This window comes from Triticum aestivum, chromosome 7D (genome assembly GCF_018294505.1).
Source record: "Triticum aestivum cultivar Chinese Spring chromosome 7D, IWGSC CS RefSeq v2.1, whole genome shotgun sequence".
NCBI lineage: Eukaryota > Viridiplantae > Streptophyta > Magnoliopsida > Poales > Poaceae > Triticum > Triticum aestivum.
The window spans coordinates 38,026,206-38,040,845 of NC_057814.1; the positions used below are offsets into that span (position 1 = coordinate 38,026,206).

A 14,640-nucleotide genomic window follows, 5' to 3' on the forward strand; every position below is an offset into this window, starting at 1 on the left:
CCAGGCACGTAACTTTCATGGAGACTGTTTTCCCCTTCAAATCGCTACCTACTCCTCCTCAAACTGCACCCTCCTCCGCTACTGATCCACCTCCCGCGATTCACGTCGATCCTGCATGGCCTGCATGGCCGCCGCCCTCGCCCTCCCCTCCTGGATCGCCAACTGGCTCCCCCCCGAGCCCACCAACGCACCACACCCTCCCACGTCTCCACAACCCACCAGCCACTCGCCTCATGGGCCACCTTCCCCACCTTCTGGCCCAACCACCTCTCCCAATCCCCCCTCGCCTCATCCTTCTCGCTCGCCGCCTCCTGTTCGTGCGCCACATCCGATGATGACGCGCGCACGGCACAGGATCTTCCAGCCTAACCCTCGCTACACAAATCTGCACGCCTCTACCATCTCCCCCCTTCCCTCCTCCATCCATACTACCCTTTGTGACCCAAACTGGCGCGCTGCCATGCAGTCTGAATACGATCCACCTGGACCCTTGTTCCTCGCCCACCTCACACTAATGTGGTCACTGGAAAGTGGGTTTTCAGGCACAAAACCAACGCCGACGGCTCCCTCGAGAGGTATAAAGCCCGCTGGGTTGTCCGGGGTTTCGTTCAACGGCCCGGCATCGACTTTGGCGAGACATTTTCGCCAGTGGTCAAGCCGGCTACAATTCGGACGGTGCTCACCCTCGCATGCTCTCGCGGCTGCCGGTGCATCAACTTGACGTAAAGAACGCCTTCCTTCATGGCGTCCTTGACGAGCAAGTCTATTGCTATCAGCCTGCCAGATTCGTCGACGCCACTCAGCCGGATCACGTCTGTCGTCTCTCCAAGTCCTTGTACGGCCTCAAGCAGGCCCCGCGGGCTTGGTTTGAGCGGTTCGCCACCTTCGCCGCCACCATTGGGTTCGCCGCGCTCGCGGTCCGACGCCTCGCTGTTCATCCTATGGCGGGGTGACGACGCTGCGTACCTTATACTGTACATCGTCGACATCGTCATCACGGCTTCCTCGACTGTCCTTCTTCGCACACTCGTCGATCAGCTACAGCACGAGTTCGCGATGACGGACATGGGTGCTCTTCACTACTTCCTCGGCATCCGGGTTCAGCGTACATCGCGTGGGTTCTTCCTCGACCAGGCCCAGTATGCCGAGGACCTTCTTCATGGCGCCGGCATGTCTACCTGCCACCCCGTGGCCACGCCGGTCGACACCTCGCCCTGCCGCCGATGCCGGTGCCTCCAACTATCGCAGTCTCGCCGGCGGCCTGCAATATCTCACCATGACGCGTCCAGACCTGGCATACGCTGTCCAACAGGCGTGTCTTCACATGCATGATCCTCGGGACAGTCACCTCACACTCGTCAGGCGCATCTTGCGGTACATTCGCGGCACAACCGCCCATGGACTCCTGCTACCAGTCTCCTCGTCGACAGAGATCGTTGCCTACTCAGACGCGGATTGGGCGGGTTGTCCTGACACTCGCCGCTCAACCTCCGGATACTGTGTTTACCTTGGCGCCACCATCGTCAGCTGGTCCTCCAAGCAGCAAGCCATCGTCTCCAGCTCTAGTGCAGAAGCGGAGTATCGCGCTGTCGCCAATGCAGTGGCTGATTGTGTTTGGCTCAAGCAGCTCCTTGGTGAACTCGGCCTCTCTCCACCAAAGGCTACCATTGTTTTCTGCGACAACATATCGGCTCTGTATATGTCCACGCATCCAGTTCATCATCGGAGGACTAAACACATCGAGCTCGATATCCACTTCGTCTGGGAAAAGGTGGCACTCGGTGATTTCCGCATTGTATATGTCCCCACAACTCAGCAGCTCGCAGATATCATGACCAAGGGTTTGCCGACTACCGTCTTTCAGACATTCAGGTCCAGTCTTTGTGTACTGCCCAGCAGCGACGACACGACTGCGGCGGGGTGTTAGCGAACGTGTGTGCCATGTATTATTTTGTTAGTCCTAGTCTTCAGGCTAGTGGGTGAGTTAGTTAGCTGAGTCGGCATGTACTATATAACTGTGTAACCCCAGATTGTGAATACAGTGTGTGTTGCACGACCCATCTCTCTCTCTCAATCGCTCTGGCTCCAACAGTGGTACATGCCCTCCACATCGTGATATGGTCTCGTCGCTATTCGCTTGATCTCGATGCGTAATTTGTTACCTGTGCATTGGGGGTAGAGTGATCGCCTTTTCCCCTACGTTGGGGAGACATTCGCGGGAGGCTCAGCCAGGCTAACGACACCACACCACAGGCTGAGCGCTCGACTTGTTAGCGGGCACTGTGGATTCCGCGACGTGTACGATGGAGACTGGCCTCGCTACAGCTCATTGTAGTCTAAATAAACTACAGGGCACACATGTTGGTAATTCTCGTTCCACGATTTATCTTTACTTTAACTGTTGATTTCTTCTCATGGTTGCTAGGCAAGGATCCGTGAGCAGGATGGGTTTTTCTGGCGATGAGGTCCAGACATAATAATTCATTGAAGCAGTGCCGAAGTGGAGTGATGTAAGAAAGGCACGTCGTTCGTCAACCGGAAGGCAATGGAGTGCTGTTGATATATTGTCGTATACATATCTAAGGTACAGAATATGATGCATGGGAGCTAACATTGAGCTTTCTGATTCAGATAATCTACGATTCTCTAGCTATATGTCTCATGGTGTAGTGCGTGATGCCTTCACTCCAGATAATCTGTTTGACTAACACTTAGCTTTTGATTCAGGGCAATCACCAATGGGAACATAACTCTTTCTCTGAATCTTCTCATTATATAACCTCTCAGATCCTTAAAGAAAGTATGATAACTCAATGTCTTTCTGGTGTTCCAGATAGGGCCACCTACCACAGATGCATATACCCTGTTTCTCTGCTGCAATTTGATGTTTTATTTACGGGTGACACAAAAGAGTTCGGTGTTCACTTCCAGAAAGATTTGCTTTGCACATACACATGTGCTGAAAGTTCGGTGTTCATTTTCTATTTTTATTGATATGTCCGAAAGAGATACTTTTGGGGTGGAGCTATAAAAATATGTATAATGTGTCTCAACAAAAACTTATTGTCAGGTAAAAGATCACTATATACATATTTTCCATGTACTCCCTCCGTCCCAAAAGAAGTGTCTTAACCTTAGTACAATTTTGTATTAAAGTTAGTACAAAGTTGAGGCACTTATTTTGGGACGGAGGGAGTATTTTTTTATTTGAACAGAATCTGTCTCACCCTTATGAAAGTTTTGGATTTTGGGACAGATCCACTTCATCAATTGTTTATGGGTGAGCCACTACTATATGATGATATCCCCTCTGTTTTTTTTGGTAATCCACTTCATCAATTGTTTATGGGTGAGCCACTACTAGAAAAAGGCTTACTAGTGGCGCACCAGTTTTGCCTACTAATGGTGCACTACTGGTGCGCCACTAGCACCACGTCACTAGAATATTTTAGTAATGGCGCACCACAGGTGCGCCATTAGTATCCCAGAGGTGCGCCAGTCGTATCTGGTATACTAATGGCGCACCACATGGAAGTGCGCCATTAGTAACAATTTTTTTAAAAAGAAATTCGTTTTTTTCTTAATCTCAGGTCACTATTTCACATATGAGATATCCAACACATATATATACAACAAGCATCCATATAACAATCATATCCAACACACAAGTTTCATCATATATACATACATAGCCAACACATAGTTCCATCGTTACATATTACAAAAGTTTCACATTGTTCATCCAACACCGTTATCCATCAATTCACAAAAGTTTCACATTGATACAAAATAAAAACACAAATGGAAAAGAAGCACTCCATCCATGCAAGCTTCCGTGAATTAAATCAAATCTGCAAAATGATAAACAAGAAGTTAGAAGAAGAAGAAGAAGAAGAGAAGAAGAAGAAGAAGACTAGAAGAATACTAGAAGAAGAAGAACACTAGAAGAATACTAGAAGAAGAATAAGAAGAAGAATAAGAAGAATAAGAACAAGACTATAAGCTTATTATGTAAACTTGATCATTTTGTGCTAACATAAGTAATTTTGGAGGTAACCTATAGGAAACTAAGCATATAAGCTCTCTAAGTTAGCATATTAGAGCCAACTTAGGTAAAATGAAGCTAACCTATGTCATTTTGGAAAAGAAGAAGAGTAAGAAGAATAAGAAGAAGACTATAAGCTTATTATGTAAACTTGATCATTTTGTGCTAACATAAGTAATTTTGGAGCTAACCTATAGAAAACTAAGCATATAAGCTCTAAGTTAGCATATTAGAGCCAACTTAGGTAAAATGAAGCTAACAGATGTCATTTTGGAAAAGAAGAAGAATAAGAAGAAGACTATAAGCTTATTATGTAAACTTGATCATTTTGTGCTAACATAAGTAATTTTGGAGCTAACCTATAGGAAACTAAGCATATTAGAGATAACATAGGTAACTAAGTAAACATATATCATTTTGGAGATCTGACATACCTGACATAGTTCAGTTCTCATTGTTCTTCTCCTTCTCCTTCCTCAGCCTGATGCGCCAAGAGCGGCGAGGCGGTGGAGGCAGCTGTGGGATGTAGTCTTCTACCACAATTGGCGTGGTCATGTCGCCCAGCTGTGGGATCGCCGGCGCCACCACCGGTGCGTGGTCATTGTCAGGCACCACCACCATCGCGAGGCCACCTTCAGGCAGGACGGGCATGACCATAGCTAGGTCATCCTCAGCCACCACCATCTCTTGCCCATGGTCAGCCACCACCATCTCTTGCCCATGGTCAGCCACCACCATCTCTTGCCCTTGGTCAGCCACCACCAGCGCTAGGTCATCCTCAGCCTGATGCACATCGTCATCCTGCAGCTCCTCATCCCCACTCTGCTCCTCTTCTCCCCCACTCCAGTCCGGATCATCCTTCTTGTTGTCTTTGCTGCTGCCAGAATCACTGCTGCTTTCGCTAAAGCCAGAATCGCTGTTGCTTTTGCTACAGCCATAATCGCTGCTGCTTTGGCTGTAGCCAGTGTCGCTGATGCTCCCATTGCCTGTCCAAATGCAACAATGACCGTTAACAATCGATGTGAGACAAAGCCAAATGTAGAGGAATAAGAAGAGGCAGAACGCACCGGCATCTTCGTCGTCAGCGTAGCGCATGCGACACATAGTCGTGTTGAAAACCTTCACGATGAGCATTGTGGCGTCATCATCGTACCTGAAGAGAAGAAAGTACCCGGTCCGCAGGTCGTAGGCACTGTAGAACTTCTCCCAGCCACGGCACAGGTACATGTGGCCCTCCTCGATCACCAACTCCACGTCCCACAGCCTGCGAACCCCGCTGCCGGACTGTCGGAGCTTCACATTATCTGGCGGATCTTCACCCAGCATGTTCATAAAAGTGTCAGGCAGCCTCTGCAATTTGGGACAAGGAGTGATGTAGCAAACAACAGAGTTATCATAATGAGATGGGTGAAGGGAGATCTCTCATTTTATATACCTGCCTCGTGGCTGATACTGAAGTCCCAAGTATGACACCGAAGAACTCGAAAGCATCCAACTCGTACTCCGGTGAGGTAGAGCGGCGGTGGCTGCTTCCCCCCATCTCTGATAAGTAGCAGAAGAGACCAATTAGTACCCTTACAACATTATCATACAACATTATAGCAGCATAAATTTTGAGCAGAAGATAATCAACTACACTTCCGAAGTTCCCGCTTCCCACCCATGATCTTGTTAAGCAAGGACTAGTGCCAAATGCATTTTCGGTACGAAAATACATCACAAGCCACTTTGTTATTTAATATCATTCTTATCGAAGACTAATGATTGTTACATCCTACTAAAATGATGTTCTGTCCTCAGAGATGTCTTGTTGCTTATGAGGAAGCAGCAAATAAACACTTGAAAAAAGTTCTCGTCCTCGAAGATGCAATATCTGATTTACCCAAGGTTGGCCCTGACAATTTCCTCCCCATGTTCAATTAATTCTGGAGTGCTGCTTGAGCCTTTTTTTATGTCTGTATGAATTATATTGCTTTCTACAGGTTCAGAACCATCAGCCTAATGATGTCATGGAGTATGGCAGTGACCCCAAAACAGAGTTCCAACGCTATAACCGGCTCAGCAGTAAAGGTGTGACCTATTGAATGTGCAAGCTTAATGTCAGCAACTAGTTTCTTTATAATGATTTTTTTCTCTGTTATGCCTTCTGTCTTTGCATATGCAGAGTTATGTTTTTTTTATTTCAATCATGTGGGTGGGTTTAATGATGTCAAAACCTTGCCGTAGTTTCCACTGTTTTAATGTTTTGTATGATTTCTTGGTTATGCATTCTTCCTTTTCCTTTCCATCTTCTTCTTCTCCACCTCTCTTCTTTTCTTGTTCTCCTTTTTCTTTCTTCTCCTTCCTCCTCCTCTTCTCCTTCTTCCTTTCTTGTTCTGTTTTTCAACTTTCTTCTTATTTTTCTTCCTTTTTTTTCCTTTTTCCTCTTCTTCTACTTCTTCTTCTTTTTTTCAACTTTCTTCTTCTTCTAATTATCTAAACCTAAATCTAGCACTAACCTAAACCAACCACTAACCTAAACCTATCAATAACCTAATTAAACCTAAACAGCAAAGAAAAACAGTAGAAAAAAACAAAAAAATGCTCACCTTGGCTCCGGGGGCAGGGGGTGGTGGTGGACGGCCGCGGTTAGGGCAGCGGCGGCGGGCCTGGCTCGGGGGGGGGGGGGCGCGAGGCGGACGCAGGGGGCCCGCGGCGAGCCTGGCTCCTGGGGCGGCGCGGGCGCAGGGGCGGCGGCGAGCCTGGCTTCGGGGGCGACGCGGGCGCAGGGGCCGACGGGCAGGTGGTGGGGGCGGCGGGGCACCAGGGGGGGCGCCGTTCGGGCGACGGGGCGCCGGGGCGGGGCGTCGTTCGGGCGACGGGGCGGTGGCGGGTGGTGGGGGCGATGGGGCAAGGGGCGGTGGGGCCAGGGGGCGGTGGCGGGTGGCGTCGGCGGCGGCGGATGGTTGGGACGGTGGGGCGACGGGGCGAGGGGAGGTGGGGCTCGGCATTACTAACAATTTTTTTTATTTTTTTTCAAAACTACTAATGGCGCACGGTGGGTGTGGTGCGCCATTAGTATCTCAACTAGTAATGGCGCACTATATCATGGTGCGCCATTAGTAATAATTTTTTTTTCAAAACTACTAATGGCGCACCACATGTCTGGTGCGTCATTAGTGGCCATATCATCTATAGCCCTTTTCCTAGTAGTGAGCTGGCAAGCTGGTATTATGTCTTCCATCTTTCTTTGTAAGTGAATGGTTTTAGATTGTTGGGCATTATTTAACTGCTATACTTGTGGGGAAAATTTTACTAAACTATAGTAATAAATTACTATTAGTTTTTTTGTTGGTCTGATAATAATTAAGTTGAGAAATATGTCATCTTGTAATATGCTAATAGGACAGGCTGCTACCTGATTATTACTGATTTAATTAAAAATGTCGACAATATTGCAAGATATGCATGAGGATAGGTATATGTTGTCCATGTTTAGTATAGAGGCACTAAAATATTTATGTCCCGTTGCAATGCACGGGCAATTACTTAGTATGTTGAAAAGAATACTTTGTTCGCTAGTGCGAACAGTAACGAAAGCAGGCTGGTACTAGCAGTTAGCAATGCGGAACTGCTTTTATCATCACGTGTGAACAATGATTAGCACGCAAATACATAAAAATCTCTGTTTGGTCAAGATTTTGAGAACATTCATCCCTACGCTCGAAAATTCCTCTCCGTGTCTCTTCTCTGCTTTACTACTCGGTTTCTCTCTGCTCCCGTCTACTGGTTTGTTGTTTCAGGGTGTGGGGCAAAACTGAGGCACCGTGTGTGTGTATGCGCGCGCGCGCGCGTGTGCGTGTGTGGAACAAAGTTACCGTGCATTTGTATGAACTAGCTATAGCTAGACAAATATACACTATGATATTCTCTCCATGAAACAGCAGGACAATGTTATTTATTTATCAAAAGGGAACAAAGACATATCTGTACAAGAATTCAATCGACTGACAAGAAGCCTTGATCAAGGGAAACCAATTAAAGAAATAATATTCCAGCCTAAATCAAAGGATCATCCCATCCTAGCATGAACATTAAAGAAATAATATTCCACCCTGAATCAAAGGATCATCCCATCCTAGCATGAACAAACTGCTCAGACCGTCTCCAAGAGGACGTCAAATTCATCTGCAATCAGTTCCAGGACCAAAGCGGCATCCATCATATTTCCTTCGTTTCATTTATTCTGGGCAAACAAGGTTCAATCCAACGCTAGCAGCTAGGATTGGAGGGGAAGGTGGAGGTGCCTAGACGCAATGATGTGTGACGTTCTTACGAACACGTTAATTCAGGCCATGTAAGGCTATATAACCGAGTGCGGCGCTTCTGCTCCTGAGCTCATCTGCACCCCACCGACGAAAAAATCAAAATAAATATTAAAGAATTCACAAAATTCCAAAAAATAAATTTGTGGTAGACAAGTTTATGCGTGAAGTGTGCTCCAAATTTCAACATATTTGGACATCTGAGCAACTCTCAGAAAAAAAACAAATTCAGGGTCTGTAAAAATGTTTACTGTTCACACACTATTCTGACCTGATTTGTTTTCTTTTTTTTCTGTGAGCTGCTCAGATGTCCAAATAAGTTGAAATTTGGAGCGAACCTCATGCATACAATTGTCTATCACACATAAAAAATTGGATTTTTTTGAATTTTTTAAGTATTTGTTTTGATTTTTTTTTCTGACCGGGTGCAGATGAGCCTGGGCACCGAATTGGATTGTATATAACCAGCCTATGATATTCACTACGTGAATAAAATGAGTACTCGACCAACTTTAACTGAGCCAAAAACTGATTTATATCACCTTATTTATACCACACTATCTTACCTCATGAGTTTTTTTTTTCAAATGGAACACTCCGATTCCATACTCACACTGGCTCAGCCAAAATGCTGGGCTGTCATTTTGCAAAAAAAAAAAAATGCTGGCCTGTCGAACAAGTACATTGTTAGGCAGGTCCTCTAACCACAGTTGTAGGTCTGCCTGTTGAGAGGCACCAAATACTGCAATAGCGTGCTAGGTTATTACATGCCCTGGGGGCAAAAGAAAAGGTGTGAGCACTAAAACTTAGACGAGCGAAGTCTTGAATCTCTTTGAATAAAATTCCAGAGGAGGGCGGTTGATCTCGATCGATTCAAGACTCGATGCAAGGAACGCAGCAACGGGGATCTGATTGATTTGGTCGTTTCCTTTCAAGAAGAGATGTCGTGATCTACTCGCACGTAAAGGCCGCGGGGACTCAAAAAACAGAGAGCACTCCTTTTTTTCGCGAATCACTCGGCAACCCGGAGACGAGTGATCTCGTCATTCACTGGGCAACCTCCGAATCCATAGGCACAAACGGCACACCAATACACATGTTCAATCTTAGTTACATGGCACACATTACATCTGCTCAATCTGAGTTACAAAGCACACATGTACACACCATTTCAGATGCTCACTCTTAGTTACAGGACACACGTAGAATAAGTAGCAGGGACATATACACTCACTCAATGCACATACATTCTAAAAAAAAACATACAAATGATACAGTAGATACATAATTTATTTGCCCACACATGCAAGGCGGACAGAAAGACACAATTTTCCCACACAAACCACACCATGGGATGGTATTTGATGATGAATGGATGATAGGAAAGGCTCTTCCGGCATCAATCCCCTCTCTTCCAGAATGATGCAAATCTTCGAGCATCATTCTTTTCTTCTATCTTTCCTGCTTCTTGGTATTGTTTTTCTGGTTTGTTGTATGTAAACACAGGTTTGTTCTCATTTTTTTTCAATGCTCCGCTCACCTCAGTCGGATCCAAATCACCATTGAACTCGACCTCCTTCAGTTTTGGAAGGGTCTCAGTGCCGGAGACGGAGAGAGTACCCACCATGTCCTTGGTGAAGGCTTTATCGAAATTCTCCTTGGTGAAGGAGAAGACAATTTTCTCGAGCTTACGAGCAGATCCATCATTGAAGCTGATCTTGGTGGTGACGGAAAAGTCGACAATAAGAACATTGAGCCATGGGAAGCTGTCTTTGTTTAAAATAAGATGATTGTCGGGATCGGGATAAGAGTTCTCCTTGAGTACTAAGCAGTGCATTCTTGGTATCTTGACGAGAATTTGTACCTCATCTTGACTCAGCTTGGTATGACAACAAGTCACGTTGGATATGTTTTTGGCCTTGTTAAATAATGAAATCTTATTGCTGTTCTTCAACTCGACTTCCCTAAGTTCCTCTAGGTATTCGACTCCAGAAAGAGATTCTAGGCCACTGGTGGAGGACAGAACAATCTTCTCGAGTTTCGAAGCTTCGCCTTCAAAGCTGATGTCAGTCATGTTGGAGCCTTCAACAAGAAAGCACTTGAGAATTTTGAAATCTTCCTTGCTGAAGGTGAGCTTGCTATCCGTGTATGCCTCATCACAGAGCCTAAGACAGACCATCTTGGGCAGGTTGGCAAGGACCTTCAGATCAGCCTGCTTTAGCTTGTTTCTAGGTAAAGTTACCTTCGCTAGTTTGAGTTCTCCGTCGTCTTTGGTCAACTGTCGAAGAAGTTGCCCCCTTTGTGTGGTTCCAGTAATGCTTAGACTCTCAAGAAGCTTGGGAGGTTGTTTCCAGTCACGAAGAATAACCTCTGGAAGGTCTTCACAGGTAGGGCTTTCCGGAGTCTTGAGAGTGTTTTTCAGAGTCTCGGGATGGTTTTTAGGTGTCTCGGGAGGGCTCTTCGGAGTCTCGGGATGGTTTTTACGAGTCTCGGGAGGGCTTTTCGGAGTCTCGGGAACGCTTTTCGGACTTTCTGGCGGGTTTTTCGGAGTCTTGGGAGGGCTTTTCGGAATCTTGGAAAGAAGTGTGTTTGACAAAGACTGGAGGCAGTCATGCAGGTCACTGATAGTTCCAAGCAAATACCTGAGGTGTTTCTCCTTGTGCCCAATGACAACACCGAGCTTCCTAAGCTGCCACAACTTTCCAATATCTTTTAGATCTTGATTATTCCGTGGCTGGACATTGGACAATACCTCGAAGTTTACCATTTGTTCGACCTTGTCAGGAACCTTGACACTAGATATTTTAGTTCTGCTTAGCCCTGAACTTTGATTAACTCGACCAGCCAACAAACGCTTCAGCTTCAGGAGTATGACATTTGTTGTTGCAGATTCTCGCACACTGGTCTCCCGGATATCCAATACTTCCAACTCACAGAGGTTGTTGATTTCACTAGGAAGATGTTTAACATTTGTTCCCCTTAGGCTCAGATACTTGAGCAGTAACATTGTGTTGCATATGTCCTTGAGGTAGCTTTGGTTCCTCCCTCCAAAGCACTGGCAACTGTCGAGATCTAACACCTTGATCAGAGATACTCGAGATGATTCTTCATAGAGCTTTTGGAAGAATCTGTCGATTTTGTCAGAGCCATGGAGTCGGAGATTGTGGAAAATGGAGAAGTAGCGAGCCAAGTAATGTGACAGGCGTTTTTCCACAATGTGCCTTTTTCTAGCAATCTTGGTAATGAATGCATGAACTCGATCACCAATCAAACAGCTCTTAATCTTTCCTGTAGCACCAATATCAGCAGGATAAACAAGCCATAGGTTGACGAGCATGTCAAAACATCAATTGGCATGACGCACAGAACTGGCCCAGTCTTCCTTGGTTATCAGCCCTTCTACAACCCACTGTCCTATCAAGGTTGACCGCCTGATGGGTTGTCGTCTAGGGAAAATTGCTAGGTACAACAAGCATGACTTGTATTCATTAGGCAGATCCCTATAAGAGAACTTGAACATCTTGTTAGCAATGTTGTCCATTGAGTTGTCTGAAACCTGCTGCAGGGTGCTGTCCAACATGCTTAGCTCTTTCTTGCTCCTCTTGGGGTTGGCGTGCAATGCATGAACGAAGATCTTCATGCAGAATTCATGTTGCTTACACTTGTCCAAGATGTCAAGAAGAGTCTTGGTGCTATCCTCTTTCATGTGCTTGTTTGCAAGCTCCAGTACGATATCACGGTAGAGGCCACGAACAGAATAGTCTATAGGCTCCTGCTGTGGAAAACAATAATCTTTGGCAAGATCTCTGTTTTCTTCGAGGGTCAACATCAGTGCACCGACTATGCTGCCAGACATGCTAAAAGCATTTTTTGTCTCCTCCCATCCGGATACATAGTCTTCATCAAGTTTGAGGATTACAAAGAGCTTGTCATCACCTTTTCTCTTCAAACAGTCTGTAATTTTGTCCATGATCCCTTTGATCTTGAGCTGTTGATATATCTTCCTGTTTATTTGTTTAATCTTCTCCAGGGTATCTTCAACAAGTTTATCGGCAGCTGTATGTAGTTTCTTCACAGAACTTTTCTCTTGCAGCTTAGTTATATCTAGTGTCCCGATGGATTTTTCTTCCTGCAGCTCCTGTAGAACATTTCTTTAAATTGGTCCTCAACCAATATAATTGTTCCAGTGGCGGTTGCTTGCTTGGAGTCTTCCTCCCTGACCTGCGGGTTCTTAGTCCCCGGGGGGAACACCTCCCGTAGGATTTGTTCATAATGGTCTTCCGCCAGAAGAATTGGCTCTTCGGGTGCTTGGTCTTCCTTTAGACGAATTGGCTCTGTGGGTACTTGGTCTTCCATATTGTTCTCTAGTTTTTCACCTGCTTTTTGTTCCATATGTTTTTTCAGCCTCTTGGCTGTTTCCTTGATGATCTTGTCGTGTGTGCATCATTTTCTTCCAAGCTGTTGGCTTCAATATTTCCATGGCTAGCTGCATGCAGACTTTGAGCATCAGGTGGCTTTTGCTCAAGCAGCCACAATGCTCGTAGGAGCACTTCTAAGGGTTCATGTTTAGCGGAATCCTTCAGGCTTGCTTGGCCGTCATCCAGGTTGAGCTGCACCTGCATGTTGCCGCCCGCCTTCATTTGTTCAATAGTTTTTCTTATCGTCCACCATTATTACTCCGATATTATTGGCGATTCCGTTAATCCGACCCCATTTCTCCTTCTCAATACCACGTTTTCTCCTCCAAATATCCTTCTCCGATTCAACACCATGGTGTCTTTTCCATGTATCGTTCCCCTCCTCTCCGATGTGTTGAATTTCCTGTTTTTCCAATTCCTTTTCCTGTCTCTTTCCCAGTTCACTTTCCTGTTTTTCGAGCTCCCGCAGGATGTAGTAGAGAATGTCCTGTGCTCGTAGCAATCGAGAATAGAAGTGCACTGCTGTGATGTCGACCAGGACACTGCGCGTGCGTCTGTACCGGCTATGTTCTCCCCACAAATCCAGTGCTTTATCTGCAATATCACTGGTTTCTTGGTTACCCGATGCCACTACAGTAACCGATGGTATTGGCTTCCCATTAGCTGTGTCGCATTGTGCAAGATTCCTTATCCATTCTGCTAGCTTCACCATAACGTGGTCCTCTGGCGTACGAGGCTGAAAAAATGCCCCTCTCGGAACAGAACTATCGGTCGCCGCCATAGCCACCACGAGTTGATCGTCATTATCTTCTTCTTCACCTTCGGAAGCAGCAGCAGTTGCTGCTCCTGCCGCATGTATCGTTGATGATGAGGACGACCCCACTGCCATGAGCCCAGCCCCTCCAGGGGACAGATCCGCTCCCACCCCTTTCGCTGGAACCTCGACACCGTATCGGTAATACCAAGGATATAACTAAATTAGATGGAAAAAGTCTGACCATAACTGAAACAACGCTAGTAACTTGTTAAACTGTAACTTGTATGGAAACTTAAAGACCTCGTAGGCCAAAAATATAATCAAAGACCTTTGTTGCACTTATGTCGCAAAAAACTGTCAAAATGGTGTGGTGTTTTATTTTATTGAGAGTTTTGACGAGCGGCAAGTGGATTGGAAGTTTCAACAAAATTCGTTTACAACCTGTAACCTAAGGTCAGGCACCGCCATCTCCCGGGGAGCTGACATGTCTAACTACTGATGACGCCGGTAGCGTAACGTTGCCACCACCTACCTCTTGTTATGCGACCAGTGGCAGCTCACCGGAGCTAACACCATTTACACCTGCGTCCCGGCGGCCATGGCTGCTGCGGCCCACAGTGATCGTAGTAGATTTGCAGGCAGCAGACTAATAGTACACGGGTTAATTATGCAACACGTTTCTTGCACTTTCACATTCTTTCGGGAAGTTTCACGCTCTATAACAGGGAAGGTGTGGCCGAAACCAGGTTCACTCAAAGTTTTAAATAGCCCGCTATAGCTTTTTGAAAGTGCTTCTGCTAAAACTATGCACTTTTTAACGATCAATTGAAAATGATGCTTATAGCTTGCTAATTTCCTCTATAGCACTACATTTGGAATCATTTAGCGCTCCTAAGTCGGTATAGCCATAGGCGGGACACGAGTGAGTTCTACTAAGCCACTAAGCATCATTGTTCTTATTGGTTTTCTATATATGTATGTATGTATTTATATGATGAAGCATTAATACAAAGCTTGGTTATTTAATTAGGATGTCTGACCAATGGTCTGTGTTTTAATACTTGGACATGTGTATTCCATGTATATGCGATGTATCATATATGATGCCTTATGGTA

At 45.8% G+C, this 14,640-nt stretch overlaps 1 pseudogene; it reads right to left on the bottom strand.

The window, feature by feature from the left end:
* Window positions 1–9,748: 9,748 nt before the first annotated feature.
* Window positions 9,749–13,992, bottom strand: LOC123170715 (uncharacterized; annotated as a pseudogene).
* Between the last annotated feature and the right edge of the window lie 648 nt (window positions 13,993–14,640).